At 35.1% G+C, this 27,248-nt stretch overlaps 1 pseudogene; it reads right to left on the bottom strand.

Moving 5' to 3' along the window:
* Positions 1-1,885: 1,885 nt before the first annotated feature.
* LOC141848303 (uncharacterized) lies at positions 1,886-16,674 on the bottom strand (annotated as a pseudogene).
* Positions 16,675-27,248: the final 10,574 nt, after the last annotated feature.

Here is a 27,248-nt window from a genome sequence, read left to right as displayed (position 1 = left end):
TCATGTGCCGACCTCTCTCGCCGGACTCAGTATACTTTCTTAAGCACGTGATGTCGACCTTTCTCTCGATTCTCGGTATGCTGGCTCAAGCAGGTGCCGACCTGCCGCTCCAGTCTTGATATGCTTCCTAAAGCACGTGTTCGACCTTCCTCGTCTTTGATCTCTACCCACTCCGATTTGGGAGGCCAATCTCATGCCACTTGGCTCCACATGCCTCCCACATCGCGTGCCGATTTCATGACTTGGTCTCGGCACGCCTCTTCCGCAATCACGCGCCGACCTCATTGACTTGGTCTCTACCTGTTCTCTGCATCAAGCGCCGACCTTATGACTCAGTCTCGGCACGCCTCCCACATCGTGTATCGATCTCATGACTTGGTCTTCAGGACCGCCTCCTACATCAGTGACTGAATGTTCACAATAGCATGTATTCATAGCATGAGAGAATTTGTAATTGGATCACAACTAGTGAGCATATCTACATGTGCAATTATGAATGTATTAAAATTATCCGTAGTCAATGAATTAATGAGCATGGACGTCATCAATTTTGTTGAGACTAGCACGTTTTAAACTCCTTAGTTTACCAAACAACTATTCTCACTGGCAGGAGGCATTGGATATTGAGAGTTAAATGTGGATGCTAGTTAAAGGTAACTAGTTCATTGGAGTGACCTGCCATGAGATTTCATATGGTTCTCTAAATATGTCAATGAAGATCTCACTGCAGCTTAAGTGCAAGTTTTCTTTGAGTTATGGTATTCAAGTCATCTTGGTCATAGAGGCTTATACTTTGACATCTTAAGCAAACATCTCCAAGGAGGTGTGAACTCGGGATGATTGGGTATAAGTCAAAGTGCCCGAAAGTGTTTGGATAGCCCATAGAGAATTCACCGCTCTTTGAAAAAGAAGGTGTATACCCTGCGGCCGCTTGTTAGGATTATTACTGAAAATCTTTGGCCAAAGCATCATATGTCAAGAGTATGGTACTCTTGGACATATGTACGAGTAACTTGAATCCATAGGATAAGAAAGCAAGTTTGGGCTAGGTGTGATGTAGTCAATTAATAGTGGGGACTGACACAAATAAACTGTCTTGAACTAAACGGGTATAAAATGGTAAAAGGAATAAGGCTTATTTTATTGTAGTTGTTAAAAGGTTTAGAAATAGTTCTAAAATAAATCGTTGATTTTTTGATCAATTAGGGATCATGATGTACTACTAGGTGTCACTCATGATCGTTCCATAATTAATAATTAATTACGGACGACCAACATAACTGAGAACCTATTAGGTCACACGCACTACAAGTTTCTCTGAAGGACTTAAAATGAGTTTGAAATTAGATTTTATGGAGAAATAAAGTATGGTTAGACCGGACAAAAAGCAAAAGTGATGGGCATCGTCTTATGAAGATGAAATGAACTAAATTAGTTTAGTTCCTAATGGAAGATATTTTGGCAAATCAAAAGTGATGATGAGCTTGATCTAAAGACGAAATAAACAAAACTAGTTTAATTCAAATCAGAGGTGTTTTGGTTATTGAACCAAATGATTTGATTTTGAATCAAATCGAACCAACTTGGTTTGATTTGAACCGAACTCAAGTTAATCAGTATATGGGTTCTGGTTGGGGTTTTTAGATTGGACTAAAATCAAATAAGATGTTGTATAAGATATAATATCAAAAGGAATGAACAGTTGGCATTAAACCCTAATGGTTAGGATTGATTACAACTATTCAAACCTTAAACCCCATTAAATCTAGTTGCCCGATCCGATTTGCTACAATAACCAGACCAGTTCGCTACAGTAAACCCTAAAGCCTAAACCTGGTTTGGTTCTTTTTTCTCCCAATTTTCCCCGCTCGACCGCCGCACAGACTCAAAATCGTGACTTCTTCTCTCGTGATCCCGCTTCTGCAGGCGATGCCATCTCCTCGTGATCCCGCATCTGCCGGAGTGGAAATTGTGAGAATGGCAATTTAAGTCCTCCTTGGCCGCATGGGAGAGTGCTAAAAAACCCTAGCCACCTTCATGAATTGCGAGAGATCAGTTGCCTCCTCCTCCTTCGCAAGTAGCCTTCTTCTCATGGAGAGGGATTTTGCGACGCCACCCTTCTCCTTCCCAATTGCGATTTCTGATCAACCTCTCCGCGTTACCAACCACGAGAAGGTCAAAACCCTAGCACGCTGCCACCTCCTTTGCGTGGGTGATCGGAGGACTCCTCGGGATCGCCATTGAGGCTTTCGGGTGGTAGACAATCGCGATTTGTCTTCTCGACAATCGCGGTCCTTTTTCCTGACCGAGCCTCTCCTTCGCGTGAAGAAGAAACGCCGCCAGTGTTGGACGTCGCCGCCCAGTCTTCTTCTTAGTGAAGAAGAGCAACTAGCGTTGGGTGCCACTGCCACCTTTAAGGTTCATTGGCAGCGTAAAGGAGAAACAGAGATTATCTCTCCTTCCCTCCCGAGTGTGACTACCTACGGAGAGGAACAAGCACCGCCCTTTTCCTTTTTATCGAAAATCATGATTTGGTGGCTTCCCTGAGTGCTTGACGCAGGAGAGAAAAGACCTGACTACCTCCTCTTCTCCAATCACTCTAGCTGATGGAGATCCCGACCATCGATCGGAGCTCTTAGTGAAGAACTTGTCTGATTGCTGCCCCTTCTTCGATCAGATTACTCTCGAGAGGTTGGAGCTACTATAGTTGTCGAGTAGAACTTGATGTTGTTTGCTGCCGTTGACCACTAGAGCATTCTTCGTTGTCAGAAATCATTTCTAGCTATCGGAGAAGCCTTATGCCATTGTCAAGTTAACCAATGGAAGCTTCGAAAGCAGGTGAAGCTTTCGGATATTGTTCCATCTTCGCCAAAAAAGATTTCTGGCCATTTATCCTATATCGGTGGTCAAAGGTTGACCACCGAAAATTACACTGGGAATACGATTGCCGGTGATAGTTAGAAAGTCCCAAAAAATAGTCACAATAAGTGTTATTGCGTGTTTCCGATATTAGGGTTGTCTCTCGAATCGATCATTGTCGATCGTCGACTAGTACCAAAGACAGTGACGTGACTCGTGGCTTGAGAAGCCATCCAGACAAGAGCTTGACGTGGATCACCAATAGACGCGAAGCTTTGACAGAGCCACTCGATTGATATCAATCTCATTCCTGCTCAACGTCATCTATCAGGTATGTTTAGAATAATTATTATTCTGTAAAATTTTAATTTCTAGTTATGTTTTATATCTATTGTATTCTGCATGCGTGTGTTGCGAGTATTGTAATAATTAGCCTTAATTATTATTATTTTTTTACTGTGTACATTTGTAAAATGTGTAAACATACGCAACGCACCTAGCCAAATTTAACATTAATAACAACAAGATATTGTATATAAATATATGAATCTGAAAAAAGAATCAATTTGATGTAAAATTGAGAAATATAGAACCTCCATGTTTGAAGTGACACATTAATAAACCTCCACATCATCTGCCCATTTTGGGTCATTCATGTTTGAGGACTTGTTTGATGTCACAGCCTCACAAGTTTGATCATTAATGACTGGCATAACCTAAGCAAGTTGATCCTGTAATTTCTCTACTTCATCCTTCAAACTCTTAGTCTCCTCCAATTGTTCTTTGAAATTGTCAACAGAAGCCTTTAGGACTGGGACTGGGACTGATTCTCTATTCTTTCTTGGAGTTTTAAAGTAGATTTGGGGTTTGACACATCCTCCCACACCTCTAACCGTCATTAGTGTTCCTGGTTTCCTCAGGCAATGGTTAACATATCATTCATTCCAGAAAGATTTGAACTCTCCTTTGCCCTTCTTTTCCAACAAGTCACCCTATAATTAGGGATGTAACAAATCAATCCAAAAACTCCAATTTTATTTAGCTAGGCAATATGGAGATTAGATAAAACTAAACATTTATAATTTTTTCAGCAACATCTACTGTCTCCATATTTGTTATGTTGCCAAATTTGTCCTTGCGGGCATTACACCAAAGTAGTGATCTATCAACATCTTCATTTTCAGCAATTATTTTTTTTCTCCCTCTATAATTCCAAAATCGATCAATTTAACATGATAATTTACCAGTTCAGCCTCCAACCTGATGCAACCCTTGCGAGATAGTCTATGACGATATTTATTGTAATGCATCGTCCATTCTTTTTGCTTTTCGGGAGTAACCTGCATCATTATATTCTTGAGTTACGTATGGAAATTAATAATTCTTAAAGAAAACATGACAATGCCATCATGAAGTACCTCCCATGATGGATGAAGTCTCTGATTCACAAATACTTTCCAAACTACTTTTGGTAACTGATACTGATTCGATGGAGAACTTAAATTTTTAGAATTACCTTTATTTGGCCAAACAAATCTGCTAGTGTGTTTGTTTTTGAAATCTCGCCACTTTTGAGCTGCTGAACTCATCACAATAACCTCACTTTGTGGTGCTAATTTGAACACAAGCTGCAACACAAAATATTAGTTGGTAGTATTAATAGAGAAGTTCAACAGGAATAAGAAAATAATAATAATATAGGCTGGTTAATTGTACTATTAATATGGCAAGAATGGATTGAAGAAGACAGTGGCAGCAGAGAGTTGGAAAGCTAACTTGATGGGATTGTATGTATATATTAATGGATAAATAGATTTGAGAAAGGTTAGATAAGGAATCTTACCTAGCAATTGGGAGAACAAGAGTAAAAAGAATTTAATTTACATGTTGATTTAATGAACAAAAGTAATCTTATCGAGATCTCTTCCCATAATTTTTGTTTTATGTTTTCTGGAATAGTAGGCCAAGACTTTATGTTGATTAGCACCATAGATCTAGCAACAAATTAAGCCAATGTACGATTGCAGTACGTTTCCATTTGCATTGTATAATGGCCACCCCATGCCATCATAATCAGTCTTTGGTTTTTTCCCCTATCTTGCAGCTACAGTGAGTTTACACATCGATGTAGGGTCTTGCTTGTTCTTTTGCACATCTATAGAACATCCTTCTCCATCAGTAACTCCATGTAACTCCGCATCGGTTACTCCATATAGCTCCGCATCAGTTACTCTAACATCAACACTCTATGTAGCTCCGCATTGGCTACTCCATATAGCTCATCATCATCTACTCCATGTAACTCCTCAAATGCTACTTTTTTTTTTTCTATTTTTACGATGCATCAAGTTTTGCCTGCATAAGAACATAAATGAAACCAATGTTAAAATCTACACAATGACATAAATAATTATAATAACAGTAACATAAACATGATATATATAATAATAATAATAACACAAACACAAATAATAACAATAACACAAGCATGATATAAAATTGCATAACATAAATTTTTTTAAAGTGCATAAAACATCCTTTCTTGTTCATAACATAAACATGACATAAAAAATGCAAAACATCATTTTTTTTCTTGTTCATGACCTAGACATCCTCGTTTTCTGATCTAAAGTATCTTTCATGAACATGAATATAATGAGTATCAACATTATCAATTGGTTGAGATTCAAGAATACTACTCCAATCATCATCCTCTCCCTCATAACATCTATTTGGAACTCGAAGAATAATTGACCACCGTTCTTTTAATAGGTCATCAATATAAAAGACTTGACTTGTAAGCACAAATTTGTTATTCTTATGCCCTCGTTTGTTCAAATTGACCAAGGTGAAGCTACATTCATCATTGTCAATTATTCTTTTGTCATTTCAACCCACACACACTTGAAAAGAGGAACGTGAAATTGATGATAGTTTAATTCTCATATTTCTTCAATCATTCCATAGAAAGACATATCAACCAACAAGAGATTCTTATCTTTGATGTTAGGACCTTGTAAGCTAGAAGGGGGGGGGGGGGGGGGGGGGGGGGGGGGGGGGGGGGGGGGGTTGAATAGCTTCACTTGATCAAGCTTGAACTTTCGTCGATGAAGAATCCTGGCTACACACCCTCTCAACTCAACAATGCTAACGCAAAAGATTTACTTGGTATCCGCCTCCTTGAGGCGACTGATCTAAGGATCTTCACTCAGCTCACTCTTCCACTATATCTTCTCCTTCTCGGACAAACCTCGAAGGTGGAGAAACCTTCTTACAACAGATTACAAGTTGTATACAAACAACCAAACAATACAAGGAAGAAGAAGAGTAAAGATGTTACACAAAAGTGATGAGAATGCTTCTTCTTCTTCAAGAGGTTGCTCCAAGATTTGTAGATGAACACCAGTAGGTTTCTTGATCACTAGAGCACAAGCACTTGGAGCATAAACAGTGTCGTATGTTGAAACAACTCAAGCACAGTTAAATTTACAACTAAGTTCAAGAGAGAGTGACGTATGTTTGACTTCTTAAAAATTTGATCAAGATGCATCTAGAAAAGCATTAGCTAGAATGATCATAATAGATGAACTCCCTTTCAAATTTATAGAAAGAGAAGGATTTAAAGCATTTATATCCATGGTATGTCCAAAGTTTCGAATTCCTTCAAGATGGACGGTTACAAGTGATTGTGTTGAATTATATACAATTGAAAGGGGAAAATTGAAAACTTTATTGCATGATTCAACACAAAGACTTTCTTTAACCACTGATACATGGACACCAATTCAAAAAATCAACTATAAGTGTCTAACAACTCATTTTGTTGATACAAATTAGAATTTATAGAAAAGAATATTCTTAAATTTTGTCCAATTACAAGTTATAAAGGTGAGGCTATTAGTTTAGTCATTGAAAATTACTTGAGGGGTTGAGGAATTAATGGAATTTTTACTACTACAGTTGATAATGCAAGTTCAAATGATGTTGCTATGAATAGTTTTAGTTCAAATGATGTTGCTATCAATAGTTTCAGAAAAAAGATGATTAATTGAGATTCTACTATTTTGAAGGGAAAATATATTCATATGAGATGTATAACTCATATAATCAATTTGATTATTGCTGATGACTTAAAAGATATAAATCAATCTGTGATGAGGTTCAGGAATACAATTAAATTTGTTAAGCAATCCCCCTCTATATTAATCAAGTTCAAAGAATGTGTAGAGACTGAAAAAATTGAATGCAAGAATTCATTATGCTTAAATGTACCAATCAAATGGAACTTAACTTTCTTGATGTTGAATATAATTCAAAATTTTGAAAGAGCTTTCGATAGGTTTGATGAATAAGATCTATGTTTTAAATTAGATCTTCAATATACAGATTGGCATGTTATTTTGAATAAAAATGGAGAGATAATATTTGAATCAGATGGTAAACCTAAAAAAGAATTGAAGACTTTTGATGGGATGCTAACAAATGTAGATTGGAATAATATTAGACTTTTTACATTTCTACTACAAATTTTTTATGAGCTAACATTAAAAGTTTCAGAATCTTTGTATGCCACATCTAATACTTTTTCACATGAGATTAGTTTTATGCATACCATCTTGAAGGAGTGGCAAGAAAGTGATGATCTTGATGTGTATTCAATGGGAATTAGAATTAAAATAAATTTTACAGGTATTGAGGAGATCCCGATAAGATGAAAAGTTGTTTTATATTGCGGTGGTGTTTGATCCAAGGCATAAATTGGATTTCATAGAATTTATGTTGATTGAATTATATGGAGATGAGACGGCTGCATGAGTAGGAAAGATAATAAAGGACACTTTATTTACTTTATATAAGAATTATAAGGAAAAAATAGAATCTCAATGTAATACTTCAAGAGTTCCATCTATTTCAGAATCAGTTGTCAATGACAATGCTTCAAAAAATATGAGTCAAATGGATTTAAAAAGACAATCAATATTTGTGAAGTACAAGAAACAAAAGGCACAAGTTTTTTATGATGACAATATGTCAGAATTAGACAAGTATCTTAATGAAATAATTGAAGATTATCATGATACTTTTTACATTTTGGGATAGTGGAAGCAAAATTATCATAGATTTCCTATACTTGCTCAAATTGCTTGTAATGTATTAGCTATTCCAGTTTCAATAGCTACTTCAAAATCCGCTTTCAGAACTAATGATCGAGTACTTGATTGTTTTAGGAGTTCATTGATTCCTAGGATGGTAGAAAGTCTTATTTGTACTCAAGATTGGCTTCGGTTAAGTTTGAAACCAATCAACATTGAAAAAATTTTAGAAGATGTGGAAAAATTTGAAAGCGGTAAAGTTTTCCTTTTAAAGAAAAATATATTTAGATTTTTATTTATAATTATAAACTTATCAAGTATTTATTTATTTAACTTTATTTTTTTATCAGAATTCTCAATAATTATAATACATTTGTTTTCTTCAACAACATCGATACATGGATGAATGACATCATAATCAATGGTATATTTTAAATATTATATTTTATTTAAATTGACCTTCATTGTTTGGAAATTTGAATAATTGTAGGATTAGTGTGCACTAGAGAGGGGTGAATAACGCTCGTTGTTTGTTAGTTCTATCAAACACTCACAGTGGATATTAGAAAATAAAATAGGGGATTCACGGATTTTTACTTGGTTCCTGATCTCCCAGGGTTAGTACGTCCAAGACCTATGCACAGGAAGGTGGTTGTCCACTAATAGTCTCCTTTTTGAAAATTTTTGAAGGCGGAAAAGCCCATCTTACAATTCAATAATAGTAATAATGAAATACAAAATGAGTAAGACAATACACAAAATAACAAACACATATGTAGCCGATCTGAAAGTCTTGAGCACTGCACTCCTCCTAAAACTTCTTCGGTTGTACGAGTAGGGCGTTGGTCGCGTTTGATAGCACCGCAAGATAAAGAGTAATGGAGATTAGGTTGTGTCTTAGGGCTAGACGTGGAGGCCATATAAAACATTTTTAGGCGCTCAGATCCCTTTCCGAGTGCCCTGAACCAATCCAATCCGATTTGGTTTTGTCGATCTTTATCGGGGCTAATTCCACTTGATTTGAGCGCCTGACCAACCAGGGGCGCTTGAACCATCTGAGTGCCTGGAGTAACGTCCAGGCTCCCAAATCCAGTCAACTCAAATTTGATCTGAGTTGACTTTGAGTTTGATTCGACTACTTCTGTTTGCTTCTCTTATGCTTTCCCAATCTTGCTTCTAGCTCCTGGTTCCTACAAGATAAGCATATACACAAACAAACAACCTAAGCCTAATTATAGTCTGAACTACTAAGCTTACCTAAGCCTTACTTTATGGGTCTGACCTATTAGGCTTACTCATGTCTAACTTTTAGTTAAGACTAGTCACTTAGTAGATTTCTCACCTGCCAAACATCTGATCATCCTTGACCTTATTGGACTTTTCTTACCTAACCTTCAATTAAACTAGTCACTTGGTAGACTTCTCACCTACCAAACATCCGATCACCCGTGACTTGCTTGAATTTTTCTTACCTAACTTTCAGTTAGAACTTTGTTGCTCAACTTCACCAGGACTTTCTGCCCAGTTTCACTCGCCAGGACTTCTCGCCTAGCCTCCAATTAGAACTTCTCCTATCTAGTCTCAACTAGGACTTCTTCTACCTAGTCTTAATTAGGACTTCTCCTTGTTCAGTCTAACTGACTAGGACTTCTTGTTAGTCATCTAGTTAAACTGACCTGACTAAACTTCACTCACATTCAAATATCAAGTCCTGTTTAGATCAACCCTTGGTTAAATTGATCAGACCTAGGTAGATTGTTAAATATCAAAACACTAGAGGCAGACTAGTGCTCTCTGCACCAACAATAACTTCCTTTCCTAATTGCTTACTTCTCAATTTTTTACTTTTTGATCATTTAAGGACAAGTATATCATAAGGAGTTAAAGTTTTAAGGACAAAAAAAAATCTCCATGTTACCACATCATGCAAGAATCAAGTTTGCAATATGATCTTTAATATTTAGCCTTCACGATGTAATTTATGTGGAAGTTGAATTATGCTTATCATCTCTTAAATTTTAATTGACATTTGGTAAAATTTGTAATTCTTAATTTTAAACTTATAGTGGTTAAACTTTTGGAAGTTGTAACTTGTAGATTGTTCATGGTTTGATGTAAGAATGTGATTTAATTTGAAGTAATTAATGTAGTTAATTTTGTGTTATTTAAGAATGTAAATAGTTTTGAGGTATTCTATTGAGTTAATTTTGTAAATGCACAAGAAATTAGTTTTATTAATATAAGAGAAATTAATTTTGTGATATGGTTCGAAAGTATTCTTATTGCTTAGGCATCGATAGATTGGAATAATAGTTAAGAACAATTGACTGTGAGTTAATCTATTGTTCCATGCAACTTTTGTCTTGATATATATTTATAGATGTTCATTAGCCATTTACCTATGCATTTGGGCCAGGTATGAATCCTAAATATATCAAGACAAACAAAATCACAGTATGTGGATTTGTCTTCTTTGCCTTGATGTTGTGAGTTTTTGCTTTTTCAATAGGTTTCATTAGTTTGAAAAATGGGTTGGAGAAAGGATTGCAAAACTATCTAAATCACTGAGAAAGAGATGAAAAACATAATGAAACTTCGTTGGCGACAACAAACAACTTGTAATTCAATCTCTTAACAGGCCAAGTAGCAAGTAGCGTGATATATCATAAAAAGGGCTATCAGATTATTATCTTTTTTGTTTTTTTCCTATGGGTGCCGGCACCCCCTTGCTAATCCGAGAGTCCTAGGAATATGCATGAACTCGATGATCAAATTCCCACATTGAATGGATGATAAATCCCCCATTTAGAATTTATCCTAGCCTCCATAAGAGCAACATCACACAAAATTTTATCTACATCACACAAAACTTCAGTTAATTCGGTCAAAACCTAAATTAACCGATATTTTATCAGTTTAGTTTGTTCTATTTTTATTAGAAAATTTAGTCAGTTCATTAAGGTGTCCATCGGCAAACCTCTCCCGACTCAAATATAGTCGCATATCTACATCACACAAAACTTCGGTTAATTAGGTTGAAAATCAAATTAATTGATATTTTATCAGTTCGGTTTACTCTATTTTTATTGAAAAATTTGGTCAGTTTGTCAAGGCGTCCATCAACAAACTTCTCCCGACTCAGATATAGTCGTGGATCGAGCTTGAATCCACTTGATCTCAAATCAGAGCGTCCAACGACAAACCTCAGGAACCATCGATATGTAGGTAATCCTATGTGACAAACAACAAAATTCACAGTGGAAATATGATCCCAATGAGTGATCCCTACAAAAGAAAACTCGTACGAAGTTCGATTTATCTATCTAATAGATTTATACCTTTGAAGCGTGTCCTTTGTTTATCTTGCTCGTTCTCGATTCGCTGAATCTTTTGCACGTTCAAGCGTCCGTGCCTCTATGCGTATCCACCACATGAACACAATCTCAAGCTTCGAAGAAGAATCGCCTTTGTAGTGCTAGCCACACAAGGAGATTCAGCCAAAATAAAGAGGAGGAAGAAAAGAGGTGTTTGGCCAAGAGAGAGAAGATAGCTTAAAATACCTTCTGTACCTTTGAAAAATACAAAAAAAATCTTTTATATTCATCTTATAAATATGAAGGGTTTTTGCCTCTAGTTTTCTCACATTAAAGCCAATTAAAACCAAAATAGAGCACATGTTTCTCATGTTGACTCTTCATCTTCTCTTCATCCAATGAAGAAAAAACCCCTTGGTATTCCTCTATTATTAATTTATTAAATATTTTAATGAATCAATATCTTATTCAAATTTAGTTGAGTCTAATATAAATGAGTCTAACTCAAATTAAACTCAATCTTATAATTCAATTGGATTCACTTGAGTCTAACTCAATTAATCCAATTCGGATCATATTTTAGTCAAACTAAAATCAATCAATCTCCGAAGCATCGTGTCCTTTGTGTGTGACCTAATAGGTTCTCATAACGTTGGTAATGTGTTTAAACCGCTTTAGACACATGTAATGAGCGGCATCTAGCAATGCATCATTACTACCCAAGTGACGAGAAAGTCGAGATCCGACCTAACTTTTCCATGACTACTATAATGTATGATGATATCCTTCTATCCTCGATATATAGATTGATTAATGAGGCATAGATCATGTCATCCTCAATATCAATCTTTGTGTTTCTTGATCCCCGAATAGATTCACTCAAGTAAATGAGCTCAATATCTCATATTGACTCATTTGAGCATGATCATGCATTTAGTTATCCTACTCGATCAAGGAGCCCATAGATATCACTCCTGTCATATGGGAGGGATAGATCACATTTACATCACTTACATCCCTCCGCATAATTCATTGCATACCCAGTGATTGCCTTTATAGTCCACCCTGTTACGGGTGACGTTTGACGATACTAAAGTATACAACTTCTTATATAGGGAACCGTAGTGACTTCAAGTCTAAGGACTATTCATACTAATAGTCACATGAGAAAGTTTATGACACTCATATAACGATCCATAAAACTTTCTCATGACAGGTCAGTTCAGTATATATTCTCTAATATATACTCATGTGTCAACGTGATATCACATATCCATGACTTGTGAGATCCAGTCATCAATTGACCTATATGCTAGTTTCAATGCATTAATATTGTCCTTGAATATTAATGTTTGACTAAGAATAATTAAGAGTAGTGTCCTCCACATCATCTCGCTATCAATTCAACTAATTGATATGATATAGATTATAACCTACTACTCAAGGACATTATTATATTTAGTCATTTGGCACAATCATGAAGTAAATATAATAACCAAACTTTACCTTTATTAACAATAGAATATGATACAAAAGTCCCTAGTCAACCATCACATAATTGGTTTAAGGGCTACTACTAACAATCTCCCACTAGCACTAGTGTCAATCACTGTAGTATCCAATACCCAGTGACCTAGGTGGCCATCATGCTTCCTCTGTGCCAAAGCCTTGGTCAAATGATCTGTGATGTTAACATTAGTCGGTACTCTACATATCCTCACATTTCCTCTATCGATAATCTCTCGAATGAAATGAAAGCATCGTAGTATGTGTTTAGAACGCTGATGAGAGTGAGGTTCTTTAACTTGTGCAATAGCCCCATTGTTGTCACAATAGAAGTCTATTGGGTTCACTATGCTAGGAACCACCCCAAGCTCTACAACGAACTTCCGAATCCAAACAATCTCCTTTGTTGCATTAGACGCAACAATATACTCGGCTTCTGTTGTAGAATCTGCAACTGTGTCTTACTTCGAACTCTTCCAGCTCACAGCGCCACCATTCAAGCAAAATACATACCTTGACTGTGATCTGGAATTATCCTTATCAGTTTGGAAACTTGCATCACTATAACCTTTTACAGTTAGCTCCTTATCGCCTCCAAATATTAAGAAATATTCTTTTATCCTTCGCAAGTACTTAAGAATATTCTTGATAGTTGTCCAGTGACTTTCACCTGGATCTGACTGGTATCTGCTCATTATGCTCAATGCATACGAGACATTAGGGTGAGTACATAGCATGACGTACATGATAGACCCTATAGCAGATGCATAAGGGATCTGATCCATACGATCTCTCTCCTCCTTAAAAGAGGAACATTAAGTCTTCGAAAGACTCACACCATGTGATAACAGTAAAAATTCCTTTTGGAATTCTACATGGTAAAATGATGTAATAACTTGTCAATATATGTACTCTGACTTAGGTCAAGCAATCTCTAAGATCTATCTCTATAGATCTTGATGCCTAGAATGTAGGCTGTTTCACCTAAGTCCTTCATTGAGAAATAATTCTCCAACTATGTCTTCACAGACTGTAATGAAGGGATATCATTTTCAATGAGGAATATGTCATCTACATACAAGATCAAGAAGATACTGTACTCCCACTAACCCTCTTGTAAACATAAAGTTCATCTTTATTCTTGATGAAACCAAACTCTTTGAAGAAGCTTCCGTGGCAAGCAATTGGAACGCAGTGAATCACTACATCATCGAATCGAAGATTTCAACTTCGAGAAGCTTGCTTTAGCCCATAAATGGATCTTTACAACTTACATACCTTTCCAACATTTTTTGGATCTATAAAACCCTCATGTTATGTCATGTATACATTCTCGAGTAGGTTTCCATTCAGGAATGCAGTTTTAACATCCATTTGTCAGATCTCATAATCATGGTAAGCTACAATAGCAAACATGATCTGAATAGACTTAAGCATCGCAATTGGTGAAAAGGTTTCATCATAATCAATACCATAAATTTGCTTGAAGCCTTTAGCTACCAGTCGCCCTTTATAGGTATACATAAGACCATCCATGTCAGTTTTTCTATTAAAAATCCACTTACACCTAATGGGTTTGATCCCCTCAGGTGGATCAACCAAAGTTCATACTTGGTTAGTATACATGGATTCCATTTCAGACCTCATGATCTCTAGTCATTTCTTAGAATCTGAGTTTATCACAGCTTCCTGATAGGATATAGGCTCGTTCAACTCAACAAGCATAATATCATCGTAGTCAGACAAGAGAAATGAATATCTTCAGGCTGACGACGTATTTTATCATATCTGCGAAGAGGTTGGTATACTTGAACAAGTTGTTGCTCCATAATTTCTTGTGCAACAAACTAATGATCCACAATACTTTATGGTACCTGTTTAATTTTCATCGAGGTCTCAGTGCTATTTCTGTATCTTGAACTTCTTCAAGATGAATTTTACTCCTACTGGTTCTTCTAGAAATAAACTCTCTTTCTATAAAAATATCATTTCTAGCGACAAACACTTTGTCTTGTATGAGATTGTAGAAGTAATATCCCTTTATTTCCTTGGTATATCCTATAAAATAACACTTATCTAATTTAGGGTCTAGCTTGTTTAAGACTTGATGTCGAACATAAGCCTCATATCCCAAATCTTTATAAAGGATATCTCACTACAAGAAAATCGGGTTTTAACAACACTAAAGTTGCTCCATAATTTCTTGTGAAACAAACTAATGATCCACAATACTTTATGGTACCTGTTTAATTTTCATCAAGGTCTCAGTGCTATTTCTGTATCTTGAACTTCTTCAAGATGAATTTTACTCCTACTGGTTCTTCTAGAAATAAACTCTCTTTCTATAAAAATATCATTTCTAGCGACAAACACTTTGCCTTGTATGAGGATTGTAGAAGTAATATCCCTTTATTTCCTTGGTATATCCTATAAAATAACACTTATCTAATTTAGGGTCTAGCTTGTTTGAGACTTGATGTCGAACATAAGCCTCATAATCCCAAATCTTTATAAAGGATATCTTGTGACTCTTCCCAATCCATATCGTATATAGTGTCTTTATGACGGCTTTTAATGGAACTCGATTAAGTGTGAAAATAGTCATCTTTAGAGTGAATCCTTAGAAGAAAGTAGGAAGATCTGTCTAACTCATCATAGATCGTACTATATTCAATAGAGTACGATTCCTCCTCTCAGATACACCATTCTACTGTGGAGTTCCAGGTAGAGTGAGTTGGGATATGATCCCACACTCAGCTAGATGGTCACGAAACTCTTGGCTAAGATATTCACCACCTCGATCTGATCGAAGTATCTTAATACACTTACCCAGTTAGTTTTGTACTTCAGTCTTGAATTCTTTGAATTTTTCAAAGGATTTTGATTTGTGTTTCATGAGATACATATAGTCGTATCTACTGATATCATCAGTAAAAGTAATAAGTACTAATAGCCTCCTCTAGTTGCTACATTAAAAGGACCACATATATTAGTATGTATGAGTCCTAACAAGTAGTAGCTCTTTTGCTGTGTCCACTAAAAGGAGTCTTGGTTATCTTGCCTAGAAGATAAGATTCGCATGCCTCAAATGATTCAAAATCAAATGAGTCTAGAAGTCCATCCTTATGGAGCTAACATATGCAACTCTCATTTATGTGACCTAAGCGACAATGTCAGAGATATGTTTAGTTCAAATCATTAGGTTTGAACCGTTTGGTATTTATGTTATAGATTGGATTTTCTAAGTCTAGAACATAGAGTCTATTCATCAGAAGTGCATTATAATAAAACATATCATTTAATATTATAGAGCAACATTTGTCCTTTATGATAAATGAAAAGTCTTTCTTGTCCAAACAAGATACAAAAATTATGTTCTTAGTTAATGCACGTACAAAATAGCACTCCTCTAGTTCTAAGACAAGTCCAGTGGGCAAAGATAAGGAATATGTTCCTACAGCTATAGCAACAACTCTTGCGTCATTGCCTACTCATAGGTCCACTTTGCCCTTTATCAATGCTCTAGTTCTTCGTAGGCACTGCACATTGGTACAAATGTGAGACACACAACTGGTATTTAATACCTATGATGAAGAAGTCTCACTTTTTTTCTTCTTGACTTTCTCGAGATAAAGCTTGCAGTTCCTCTTCCAATGTTCGGTCTTGCCACAATGGAAGCATGTTCCTTCCTTAGCCACCCCGCCTTTGGGTTTTAGTGCAGAAGAGTTGGCCTTGCCCTTGACTTGGTTCTTATCCTTACCTGTAAGCTTCCATTTTCCTTTTCCTTTCCGTACCATCAGCACAGTATCAGACTTAGTCTTTTTGAGATTGGGCTCAATAGTTATTAGCATGCTAAGCATCTCAGGCAATGACTTATCAATTTCATTTATGTTGTAGTTCATGACAAATTGACTATACCCTTCCGGCAACGATTGTAGAATGAGGTCAGTGGTCAATTCTTGGCCAGTGGAAATTTTAGTCTTTCGAGGTTCTCCACATACCCAATTATTTTGAGTACGTGAGTTCCTACAGGAGTTTTCTCTTGCATCTTGCATGCAAATAGGGCCTTAGACTCCTCAAATTGCTCGTGCCTAATTTTCCTTTGATACTTCAACCATATCATGAGCATTCATGTTCTCATGTTGCTTCTGAAGCTCAAAGTTCATGGTAGCAAGCATAAGACATGATACATCCAGTGCATCATCCTGATGCTGCTTGTAAGTATCTTTTTCCGCACAAATAGTGGTAGTGCTGGGTGCTTCAGGAAGGGGTTGCTCTAGAATATACAGTTTACATTCTTACTTGAGGATGATGCTCAAGTTTCTGTACCAGTCCAGAAAATTTACTCCATTGAGCTTGCCCTTCTTAAGGACTTATCGCAGAGAGAGAATATTCGACGTATTTGACAACATGGTGATCTACAATATTAAAATGCATAAATGAGTATCATATCTAAATCATTTAATTAGACCTTTAATTAAATGATGCTCCCACTGAATCGTGGAGCTTTGGTAGGGGCTAGTCATGGATGTAGGTAACCACAGTTTACCCACACTACTAGCTCCAAAACCAATAGCGACAAGATTCATGTAGGACAAGATCCTCATTATATCTCATCTTGAGTTAGCTTTAGCTAATCGCCCAAGACTTAGTATAATTAGGTATGCAACATGCCGATTACATCTTATACAACTCTTGTGAACAAAGGGTTAAAATCCACATTATACATCATCTTGAGTTAGCTTTGGCTAATCACCCAAGACTTAGTATAAGCTACATGGGAGCGCGAGGAAGACGTGCAAGAATAATTTCCTCATTTTTTTTCTTCTTTCAGGTAAAATACTAAACTAAATTAAAAATTTGGAGGACCAAATGTATTTTAAGGGGGGTAGGATGTTATATCTTGAAATAAATAAAAAGGTCTTAGTTAAAAATTAAAAAAATTATTGGACCTTTATGCAAAATGTAAATAAAGGATCTTTAAAACCTCTATAACTCCAAAACCCTAATGCACCCTCAAACTCCTCACACTGTCGTTGCCATCGCCACCATCCTTGCTTCGGGTCATCATCGTCGTCTCCGTCGCACGTCGTCGTCATCGCCGCAGGTCATTGTTGTCGTCGCACGTTGTTGCCGCCACACATCGTCGCAACCGTCGCACGTCGTCACAGCACTGCCAAATTTAGTTGAGGTAGAGGTTCTTGATTGATCTCTTTCAATTTTCTTTCGTGCATGATCAAATCATTGGATCCCTTTTGCTTGATCTTTTATTGATTCAAAATTCAACCACATCCAAGAATTTCTTAGCTCTGTTCAATTGCTAATTTCCCTAAGAGTATATGATATAAATCAAGTATATGTAGTATATAAAATACTATCAATTTTATTTGGATTGCCATACAAGGGAAATAAAATTCATTTATTTGTGGTTGTTCTTATTAAAAGGTTATTTCATTTACAAGGTATTATATAAGTCATCGTAAGGATACTTCCTTGTGATAATAAATAAATAAATAAAATTCATTCTATTAGTAAATATTAATAGATGACATGATTCTTTTGTTATCTATAGGGTTGATTTTTATCATGCATGTTGCTTGCCTTTTCTTATAGTATCTATGGTTTTTTATATAAATTAATAATGAAAAAAGGGATAATCTGAATTATGATGAAAAAATAATAGAGGATGAATATAATTAATAAATTATAAATCTGCAGTTCTTATAACTGAAATAAGTAATATAACTATATGAGAGAATTTCGACTTAACGCTCATAGGAAGCATATAACTTCTCAGCCAAGTTAATAGAGAAGTGAATATATCTCTCATGTCATGGAAATCAGTTTTAATTGTCATAAAAGATATGAGATTAATTATATCAGAGTAATGAGGGAAATAACTCTATAAATAGAGAACTCTTTGCTCTGAAATTTGAATGTACTTTTGAATCTTTCTGCATGTGCCTAAACTTCGAACAAGTTAAGATAAAATTTTCCTTATAGAGTGGATTGCAGGTCGTTCACCCTATTCTTATGTGAGGCATCTCACGGGATGGATTGCAAGTCGTTCATCCTATTTTTATGTGAGACACTTTTCGGATGGATTGCAGGTCGTTCATCCAATATATATGTGTGTGTTTCTATATGTGCATTCACATGATATATTTCGTATTGGTTGAATTGCGGGCCATTACAATATGAACATATGATACATCTTTTTCGGGTGAATTATAAGTCGTTCATCCGATTTATGCATGTGTATGTCCATACATACAATGTTTTTCATTACAAGTGGATTGTAGGTCATTTACTCTTATATACGATGCATCCTTCTCGAATGGGCTACAGGTCGCTCACCTTGAAATTTTCATTTATACATGATGTGTTCATATTAGGTGGAATGCAGGTCATTCATCGTTACTTATACAACACATGCTTGTTGAGGATGTTATATGTGGTTCACTCACTCAACAGGCTATGTTGAATGATAGATAAAATAACACTATAATGTGTGTAATGTTGGAAAATGATAAATTAAGGAGAACTAATGAATATAATTCAAAAGACAATAAAAGATGAATGTTAAGGAATAATTGTAAATATGTGTTTGTATTAGGTGGAAGGCAGGTTGTTCACTTTTTCCTAAATAACACATTCTAGATGAGTAGATTGTATGTCGTTTACCCATTCAAGAAATCATATTGAGTGATCGAATAAAATAAGACAATAATGGAAACGGATGATATTAATTAAAAAAGGAAAGAAAAAATGAATGACATGAAAATTATAAAAGATACATGATGTTGGTGATCTTTTTATTAATATTTTCATGTACACTTTTCGTATCTCTTTGTGCTCACTCTCCCTATTCTTTGACTCCAGCTTAATTGTTGAGATATATACATAACACTAAGGGAGTTATTTCAGAGGTATGTATATAGTCAGGTTATTTAATTTTACTTTGTATTTTGCTCTGACATTGTTACAGTTCATGCGCGACGAGCGAAGCTAGCGTTGCGGCAAGCCTAGTTCGTGTCGGGCGTGACAACAACCATAAGGCAATTGTCTTAAGATATCTCTCAAACATAACAGGGCTCACATGCTTGATGGATTTTGGCAGCTTCCATGGGAGGCGGAGGCAGTGGCCAAGGTGAGGCATGGAGAGACGAAGATGGCCTAGAGACTGAGATGGTCGAGATTGGGATGAGCGAGAGGTCAAGAGAGATTGAGTGACCGAGGCGATTGAGCTCGAGGTGGCCGAGACCGAGGGAGGCGGCCAAGATGCTAAGATGGTTGAGGTCTGGATGGCCAAGAGACTGAGATAGTCGAGATCGGGATGGCTGAGAAGCCAAGATGGCTCAGGTCGGGATAGCTGAGAGGCCAAAAGGATCGAGAGACCAAGATGGTCCACGTCAGGATGACCGAGAGACCAAGATAGTTGATATCGGGATGGTTGAGAGACCGAGATGGCTCAGGTAGGGATGGCCGAGAGGTCGAGATGCCCGAGATACTGAGATGGTCCAGGTTTGAATAGCCGAGTGGCCGAGAGATATGGCTAACATAGGGATAGTTGAGAGGCCGCAGATAACCGAGAGATTGAGATGATCCAGGTCGGGATGACCAAGTGGTCGAAAGAGATGGAGTGACCAAGACGACCGAGCTCGAGGTGGTTGAGACCGAGGAAGACAATCGAGAGACCGAAATGGTTGAAGTCAGGATGACCAAGAGATCGAGATAGTCGAGATCGGGATGGCCAAGAGGTTGAATGGCTCAGGTTGGGATGACCGAGAGGCCGAGATGATCGAGAGACTGAGATGGTCTAGGTCGGGATAGTCGAGAGACTGAGATAGTCAAGATTGGGATGAGGTGGAGGCACTACTCTACTCAAGGTTGACCATTGACTTTTTGATTTGACACATCAGCTCGCTCCTTGACCATCCCTACCATGTAAGGCTAATCAGGATTTGTCACATCACAAGCCTCCCTTTCAAGTCTAGTTGAAGGAGGCGTAAGTTGACTAATTAGACGATAGTGGGTCGAGAGAGGGCCCGCTTGGGCTGGTCCTACAATTATAGGTCTAATTCGCAGTTACGGGTCGAATTGATAGTCACGGGTCGGATTCATAGTTACGGGTAAGATTGATAGTCAAGGGTCTAGTCACATTTAATGACTCAAATTAGCCACCAAAACTCCTCCACTCCTCTCCTTGTTGTCGCTTAACAGAAAGAGGTTTCTTTGTGTTGTCGCCAACTAAAACTTGGGTTTGCTAGTTATTGTCGGCCATTGAGTTCCAAAGCTCACCACTGGTTCTTAATTCTCCTAGGATCAGTGCCTCCCAAGGGTCAGCTATTTTGAAGCCCAAGGAATCTGTAACCAGCAGTGAAAGCAAGGAACATGAGGAGAAGCAATGGTTGCTTCTCCACTTAAAGGTATCGCTTCTTCCTTTCGTTTTGGCTTTTGTTTCAGGGCAATTGTTGTGGTTGGAACAACCACACCATATAAGTTCGCTGCCCCTTCATGATAGCAAACCAAACAACTTTTGAACGGTGGTGTGATCTCCTCTGTTCAATCCAATTCCTATTGCCGGGTTGCTTTGAACCATCGGATACGGAATCGAACTGTAGGTCTTCTCTCGGATCACTTATCTACCCCTTCAACTAGTATCGAAGCGGAGACACAACACGTGACTTAGGGAAGTCATCTCGAGAAGATCTTGACATAAATACGAGTAGAGACAAAAGAGGATATAGGATGCTCATCACATCAGCAAAAGAGGTTATAAATCTGAAATGTGATTATCTCAGTAGAGCGATATTTTTCTTGATTTCGGGGTTAACGAGAATCCAGCTGCGTCGCGATCGATCGTCGAGTGTGAGCAGTGAGTAGAGAAGGCGGTGCCGGCTCGATGTCGTCGTCATTCCTTCGTGTCGAAGGCTTGCCGGGGGCTAGTCGTCGAGAGCGAGCAATGAGGGTAGTGCCAGCTCGGCTTCGTTGTCGTTCCTTCGTGAGAAAGGCTCGGCGGGGGTCGGTTGTCAAGAGCCACCAATGAGGGTCGTGCTGACTCGATGTTGTTGTCGTTCCTTCGTGCGGAAGGCTCGCTAGGGGTTGGTGGTCAAGAGCGAGTAGCAAGGACGGTGTCGACTCGACGTCGTTGTTGTTCCTTCGTGAGGAAGGCTCATCGGGGGTCGGTCATCGAGAGCGAGCAACGAGGGCGGTGTCGACTCAACATCATCAGCGTTCCTTTGTGTGGAATGCTCGCTAGGGGTCGGTTGTTAAATGCAAGCAACGAGAGCAGTGTCGGCTCGTCATCGCCACCGTCCTTCGTGTGGAAGGCTCACCGAGGGTTTAAGGCGACAAGCGTAGGATCGCGTGCATGAGGGGCAGGGACGATGTTTTTTTAACTTAGTTTTTTTATTAAAACTTTAATTAATTAAATTAATCAACTCATATATGAAGTTGAGATAAATTAAATAGGTCGGTGGGAAACTTCCGTGGGACCGGGCCGACCACCCCCAGGGATTGAGTCCATGAGACCGATTGGATATTTATCATTTTTTTGAGATAAATTAAATAGATTTAGTCTTAAACTCAATAAAATTATCCAAAAAATCTAAAATATTATCTAAAATTATTTATTTATTTATATATATCATCATTGATAATAAATATTATTACTATTATATATTTTATTTCTTAAATCCGGAACTCTAACACCTTAAATTAAGTTAAATATTAAAATCTTTAAATAAGCTATAATAATTACCTTCTAATTATATTACTAAAGGTGCATTTAGCCTAAGTTATCATACATAATTGATTATTAAATAATAAAGATTATGAAGTATAAAATATAATTTAATAATTATTTAATTTAACTTATTTATTTAAAAGGAATAAAACATAAACAGTTTAATATCTACTATATTATTTTTAAAATAAATTAAATTAAATTAATATTATTAATGATGATAATAAATTAATAATATATAAAATAAATAAATATAATTTATTTATAATTTTTTAAAATTTAAAATAAATAAATATATATATATATATATTAATAAAATAATTATTTTAATAGCATAATTTATTAAATTAATAAATATAATTGTTTAATTTATTATTAAAGTAATAAATATAATTATTTAATTTATTAAATTAATTCCGACCCGATAATCTCCCTCCAATGCGCAAGTTCTTCTTGTAATTATTAAATTTCACAAGATCCTCTTATAAACTACTGTCTTTTCTTGCTCCCAATGCGCGATATCTTTGCTCCCAATGGCTTCTTCTTCTTCTTCCATTCGTCTTTCAGTCTACGACACGCTCTTCTTCCACATGATCGAACGGAAGGCCTACGACATGTTGCTAGCGTTCGGTTATTCATCCACCAACGCCCGACTAGGGGTGAGCAAAAAAACGGTTAAACCGAATAAATCGATCAAACCAAACCGAATTTTTAATTCGGTTTGGTTATTTTGGAAGTTCGGTTATTTTTTTAAAAAAAAATCGATTAATTCGGTTCAGTTTCGATTTTAAATTTTCTTATTCGGTTAAACCGAATAAACCGAATTAATTAAATTAAAAAAATAATTTATAAATGTTAAGTAAATAAATTTATAAATATCTAATTTATTAGTAAAAGTTTTATAATATTTAAAAAAATTCAGTTAATTCGGTCTTGATGGCCTCGTCACCTTTCCTATCATTGCCTGCGACCGGCTCAATGTACAATTCTTCCAACGACACCGCGAATCCGCCATTCTGTTCGTCATCGGCATTCTCATCGGAGATGGCCAGATAATATTTAATGAAAGAATGCAGGAAAGTTTCAATCGGTACAATGTGCTGGCGGCTGAAGTCTATCGACGACAATGGCCACATCTTCAATTACAGCCCGAGCTGGCCAGGCCCTCCGGCAATGAAAATTCTATACATTGTGGGTGAAGAATAACCTTTAATGTGCCACTTATGCAGTTAACTGCATGAATTTATTGTTTCATTTTAGCACTTTAATACTTTGACCTTTATACTTTGCTAATGCAATATTTTTCATATTAGTTTAATGATGAACTAAAAAATAATTTTGATTTTTTGTTTTTGGTACACTTCTGTTGACTTGTAAGTTGAAATTACAGATAATTGATGTTATTTTTTTCAGCTCTTCTCTATCACTGAATCAGCGAGCCAGATTTCGCAAGGTGGAAGCTTCAGCTCTTCTCTATCGCTGAGTCGATGAGACTGTCACAAAGAACTACTACGAGCACTGGATCTGATCGGAGTTGTGTGTGATCCCTATCTAGCTGTAGTTAGAGAAAATAAGAGTGTTATTTTCTGTTTGATCTTTTCATTTCAAAAATTATTTTTGTTACAATTCTATGTATGAACAAGTTTGTCTTCAATAAAAATTAATTTTTTGATTATTTACATAAATTTGTGATATGTAATTTAAATATGAATTGCAAATATAGATTGCATGAAAAGGAATTTTAATGTTGATTGTATGTAAATATAATCATAAGATAATGATAAATTTTTTTAATATTAATGACGAAATTAGTGACCGAATTCAAAATCGATCGCTAATTTTAGCGACTGATTTTGAATTCGGTCGCTAAATTTAGCGACCGAAATAGAATTCAATCGCTAATTTTAGCGATCGAATTTTAGATCGGTCGCTAAAATTAGCGATCGATTTTGAATTCGATCGCTAAAATTAGCTACCGATTTTGAATTCGATCGCTAAATTGAATTACGACGAAATTTTTAACGATTTTTTTTCGATCGTTAATCGGATTTAGCGACTGATTAGCGATCAAAAATTCGATCGCTAATCGTAGGTTTTTCTGTAGTGTCTGCGGACACCATCGCGGAGCTTTCGGCGTCCGCGGAGGACCAACGTTCCATATACGTCACGTTCTCCTATACGAATCCCGTGAGTGAAGAAGAAATAACTGACTATTTCATCAGTAAATTGGGATGGTATTGCTTGGAGAAAGTCAAGGTGGCGTCACCGATACAGGGTAAAGTTGTTTTCAGGAAAGAACCCTACAAAGCACTTAAGGGCATGTTTGGTAAGGGGTAATCAGGCTTGTAATGTAATCAGGATTACATTACAAGATGATTTACTTTGTTTGGTAACATTTTAGAGATATAATGTAATGTAATTGGATTACAAAAGAGGAGCCAAGATATGTAATCTGGATTACAAAGGAAATAGTATGTAATCCGATTACATTACAGATTCTATTTTTATAGTACCAAATATACCCTTCCACTTTATTAATAAAATTAATAATTTTATAAAATCAATAATTTATTAATTATAATTAATAATTAATTATTAATAAACTTAATTAAAATAATTAATAAAAGTATTAATAAAATAATAATTATTAATTATTAAAATAAGTATTAATAATTAAAATTAATAAAATAATTAAAATAAAAAAATTATTAATAATAATTATTAATAATTTAAATAAAAATTATTTATTATTATTATTAATTAATAAAATATTTATTAATTATTTTAATAATTTTTATTTTATAATTTTAATTAATAATTAATTATTAATAAAATTAATTAAAATAATTAATAAAAGTATTAATAAAATAATAATTATTAATTATTAAAATAAGTATTAATAATTATAATTAATAAAATAATAATAAAATAATTATTAATTATTAAAATAAGTATTAATAATTATAATTAATAAAATTATTAATAATAATTATTAATAATTTAAATAAAAATTATTTATTATTATTATTAATTAATAAAATATTAATTAATTATTTTAATAATTTTTTATTTTATAATTTTAATTAATTATTATTTAAACTAATTAATTATTTTAAAAATAAAAATAATTAATTAATTATTAATAATTAATTTTAAAAATTAATAGTTAATAATAAATTATTAATTATTAAAAATTATTAATTAATTTTAATTAGTAATTAATAAATATTTTAATAATTTTTATTTTTTATAATTAATAAAATTATTAAATAATTATTAATTTTATTAATAAAAATTATTAATTTTATTAATAATAAAAATTAATAATTATTAATTATTAATTATTAATAAAATAATTTATTTTAAAGATAATAAAAATAATCTTTATTATTACATTTATTTTTATTTTATTTTAAAAATTAGGAGGATATTATTGGTATTTTATAATAATAAAAATTAGATTCCTTACTGAAAATAATGTACACCAAATACTGTAATGTAATCATTCTTGTAATCAAAGATTACATGCATTTCTTCAACCAAACATAGTATGTAATCAAGATTACATTACATTACATTACAAACTTGATTACATTACGAGCGTGATTACATTACGTCGTACCAAACGTAGCCTTATTCTCAACGGCGTCAACGGCGTTGAGCCGGTCAAACTGATAGTTAACGGAAAAGACATGTTTGCTCGTCAATTCAAGCCTAAGTAAATAATATTTGATTCTTGGTCAAACTATTACTGGATCTTGTTGTGTGTCTATTTGATCAATATAGGGGTGAGCAAAAATTCGGTTAAACCGAATAAATCGATCAAACCAAACCAAATTTTTAATTCGGTTCAGTTATTTCGGAAGTTCGGTTATTTTTTAAAAAAATCGGTTAATTCGGTTCAGTTTCGATTTTAAATTTTCTTATTCGGTTAAACCGAATAAACCGAATAATTAATTAAATTAAAAAAATAATTTATAAATTTTAAATAAATAAATTTATAAATCTATAATTTATTAGTAAAAATTTTATAATATTTAAAAAAATTCGGTTAATTCGGTTTTCGAAAAACCGAATTAACCGATAAAATATCGGTTCGGTTTGTTCGGTTTTTCTTGAAAAATTTGAAATTAATTTATTCGGTTTTTGATTAATTCGGTTCGGTTCGGTTCGAAAAAAATCGGTTTATTCGGTTTTCGGTTTATTCGGTTCGGTTCGGTTCGATTTTAACCGAATAAATTTCACAAGATCCCTACTCCCAATGGCTTTTTCTTCTTCTTCCATTCGTCTTTCAGTCTACGACACGCTCTTCTTCCACATGATCGAACGGAAGGCCTACGACATGTTGCTAGCGTTCGGTTATTCCTCCACCAACGTCCGATTAGGGGTGAGCAAAAAAACGGTTAAACTGAATAAATCGATCAAACCGAACCGAATTTTTAATTTGGTTCGGTTATTTTGGAAGTTCGGTTATTTTTTTAAAAAAATCGGTTAATTCGGTTCGGTTTCGATTTTAAATTTTCTTATTCGGTTAAACCGAATAAACCGAATTAATTAAATTTAAAAAATAATTTATACATTTTAAGTAAATAAATTTATAAATCTCTAATTTATTAGTAAAATTTTTATAATATTTAAAAAAATTCGGTTAATTCGGTCGAAAACCGAATTAACCAATAAAATATCGGTTCGGTTTGTTCGGTTTTTATTGGAAAATTCGATCGGTTC

This window comes from Curcuma longa, chromosome 17 (genome assembly GCF_044706935.1).
Source record: "Curcuma longa cultivar G26 ecotype Majalengka, Jawa Barat chromosome 17, ITB_CL_G26_1.1, whole genome shotgun sequence".
In the NCBI taxonomy this organism is placed as follows: Eukaryota; Viridiplantae; Streptophyta; class Magnoliopsida; order Zingiberales; family Zingiberaceae; genus Curcuma; species Curcuma longa.
Note: the sequence above shows the minus strand (reverse complement) of the source record. Positions and strands in the feature narration are given on the sequence as shown.